At 35.3% G+C, this 3,461-nt stretch overlaps 1 long non-coding RNA gene across 1 annotated transcript; it reads right to left on the bottom strand.

Moving 5' to 3' along the window:
* Positions 1–1,830: 1,830 nt before the first annotated feature.
* LOC149677362 (uncharacterized) lies at positions 1,831–2,658 on the bottom strand. The gene is made up of 3 exons (XR_016366417.1): positions 2,400–2,658; positions 2,269–2,324; positions 1,831–2,120 (listed from the first exon to the last, which is right to left on the bottom strand). It is a non-coding gene; the product is annotated as an uncharacterized LOC149677362 (long non-coding RNA).
* Between the last annotated feature and the right edge of the window lie 803 nt (positions 2,659–3,461).

Below are 3,461 nucleotides of genomic sequence, written 5' to 3'. Positions count from 1 at the left end.
ACTAAACCGTTAGAGGGTCGGAGAGGCGACCGTCTATTGCTGCCGGTGACAGGAACTGGGTTCTGGCTTTTGATTGGCTGCTTAGGTTTCGAGGCGAAATTGGATTCTGGGCTGAGATTGGATGTTCATGCAAGCAAGGAAAGATAGCGGTTCAGTTCAGTTAGCTTTTCAATTGACACTGAACGTACGGTGTAATGTCAGCATTTTGTGTCGGTTATCGTCAAAGGTCAGTGCACTAACCTTTAACCTCTATGTTTAGGTTCTTTACGCCATCTATTTCGTGAACCTTCAAATAGCAGACTATTTTCCCCAATTCCCACATGTTTAGGGTTAGTGTACTGTATCTCGGTAACATGACTCTGGAATGGAAGTTTATTCAAGTATTTAATGTGTAACGATAGTGTACTTTATGGTAGACGAAGTATAATTTTACATTTTAATAATATAACTTCACAATCTTTACTAAAATATAGCATTGTAACAGGGGTTAATTCTGGTCGTCAAAAACCTTGTAGCAGAGGTGTTTTATCATTGAAAGGGGCGTGTGTAGCTGAACCATGCAATATATCTAAGATATATTGTGAGCAATACAGTGGTTAGGCTTTGGAGAGCCCATTTGTCTTTATGAAAGAGAGATTCCAATGCACAGAAATTGAAGACGTAACTGTTCTGATATACCATTCCAGTTCACGGTTAGAATGTATCATGTCACCAAGTAAAAAGCTGAGAAAAACGAGCGTAAAAGCGCTGCTGTAGGTTGATGAAGCCTAAAACAATAGATTTTCGGTTATAATTCCCGGGTTTAATCTTGTCATTTGTAATTTACTAATTTCTGTTAGTCCTGGATGAGTACTAATTGTTGGTATCGAGTATCTCGATCGAATATCAATACAAGTACTTGTACCAATAGTAAGTGATACATATCGTGAAGATTACCAATTACATGAATGACATTCGACATATAAATGCTCGATCGAAAGGATACCATTAAGACTAAACCCTGTTTCGATAGTGTCGCACACTCTATGGTATAACCTTGAATGAAACGTATCTTATTGATTGCGTTCAACTTATTTTGGCTTTTCAACTAACGATTTAACTGACGTTGTAGCTTCTCCAGTTTTACATATAAAGATATTAGGCAAACTTACTTAGATTTGCCTAAATGGTAAATTAGGCAAACGAAAAAGTCGAAACAGGAAGCTTCTTGTAATATGTCGGCTTCAATCAGTTTTATTCATATTTTCTACCAAAAATCTTATTGAAAATTATAATTATAATAAATTTATACAGAACGATATTTCAGAACATATTGCTTTATTTTGACCAGTTTATGAAGAAACGTTGTCGCTACTCTCTTGACAAGAGAGCAAGTTTTTCCCGTTGTCATATAATTGTTTATTTATAACATTTTACATCCAAATGTACCTTCAAACATTGTCTCTTGTCTTTTACACAAGCAGGCTGATGTTACTTCATTTGAGGTGACATTAAGTAGCAGCAAATCCTGTATATAGATAGTTTACACAAATGGAGCATTTATGAAACTTACACCAGAAGGCCGGGCTGCATGGAGGACAAAAAGAGACGGGTTTCTGTCCTCCTGGTGTAAATGGTATGATTCCTCCACATGTGCAAATCCTGTATATTAAGATCAAACTTTTGTGAAGGCTTAAAACATTATTAAATTTTTGTAATATTTTCTAAATAAAGTGGTAAATACATGGTATTTGATGTTAGTTATAACAACTTCAAGTTTGTTTTATAGATTGTAGCGTGGACGTCATCAATATTGACTGTAGTAGCCCATTCGTGTGACACTGTCAATTATACCACTGTTTTATTCCAAATCTTTAGCACAACAAAAACTCATTCACATTTATATTGTTAGACACTTCAGTAACCATATTTACTAGTTGCACGTACTGCAACATTTACTTTTAAACCCATCTATCATAATGTCTTTCTTTGATTATATCACACGTACAGTCAATGGTATCCCATAGGGGTAGGATTGCCTATGGGGCTGTGATACTTTGAATGTTTATACGGAATGACGTTTTTGTCTCATTACCCTTGAGTGAACCCACTTCAGCATATCAGTAGGATGTTATTATACACTATAATTAATATTCTATATTGCATTAATTATATAATTATTATGAGAATTGAATGGCTTTAATAATGTTCAGTTGGCTCATTCGATGCTCATGTTATTTACTAACGACGCAGAACGATAAATGAAGTCACATTAATGATTAAACTTACATAACACCTAAGCCTTGGTTGAAATAATTTTCGATCACGAGCTGAAACGTCTTACACTATAAATGAACGTTTACTTTTATTCAATTATATATTGTCACAGATAATTTGCAATTGATAAAATAAAAGCATACCCGTCCAATGCGACGATTTCAGTAAATCGCTCTTCTTCAAATAGGCATCCGTACTTAGCAAAATATTAACCGTACCGGTGTACCCAAGTCGCCTCTAACAATGATGAAGTGTAGTCTGCTACGTTCAGCATCAGAAACTAAAGCAAAAGCACCGGTGAGTTAACCGGTTGATGACGCTGAACGATTTACCCATCGAAAAACCGTATTTCAAATTTGGTGGATATCCGCAATTCAATTTCGTCTTGAAAGTCGAAACCTAAGCCGCCAATAAGAAGCCAGAATCCAGTTCCTTTACGGACCAATGAGCGACGAGAATCCAAGTGGGCGCGGAAGGCTAAGCCTACAGAATACGGCGGCTGATTAGGATGGATGTAGGCTTAGGGTTCAGTGAGATATAATTTGGTGCCTGAACGGGTAAGTCTAAATGTTTGGATGTTGTTTGTGAAGGCCCAAATGTAGCGTTCTGCTACAAGCTTTCGAAGTATTAAATATAAAAGTGCTGTATAGCTCTCAAAGATCACGATCAATCTTCGACACTAATAACTTAAAGACATTGAAAAGGCCTATGTTATTTTCCGCTTCGCAATACTTCCAATTTTAAAATATAAAAATTTAAACTCTTCAAGAGAAATCTTTTCAGATATCCAAGCATTTGAAACTCCAAGAATCAAATGTTAGTCGAAAGTAAAACCAGTACCAATCTAGTATCCCTTAAACCCTCCTAGGTTACATTTTTTTCTTGAATTACTATTGAGAACAAAATACTTGGGTAAATATTGCTGAAAAATATTTTGGGAAAATGAAATTTTGATGAAAAAAAGCAAGATAAGAATTTTTTAAAATAATTGATGTTTTATAATCATGTCTTCCAAAGTGAAATTTTGAATATCTGTTACTTCAGGCAGTTAATTTTGTAACCTTATCTTTTACACTTTCCGGTCTTTGTGTACAGTCCCGGACAAAAGTTTCTGGACATTTTCATTTGGCTGCCATTTTGTTCCTATTTGAGCTAGAGTAACAACATAGGACTTTCCAAATAGGTTTACTTCTCAAAATTATGTT

The sequence above is a fragment of the Phalangium opilio genome, unplaced genomic scaffold (genome assembly GCF_054372755.1).
Source record: "Phalangium opilio isolate 3A_F unplaced genomic scaffold, DU_Popi_V2 ptg000043l_1, whole genome shotgun sequence".
Lineage (NCBI taxonomy): Eukaryota > Metazoa > Arthropoda > Arachnida > Opiliones > Phalangiidae > Phalangium > Phalangium opilio.
Note: the sequence above shows the minus strand (reverse complement) of the source record. Positions and strands in the feature narration are given on the sequence as shown.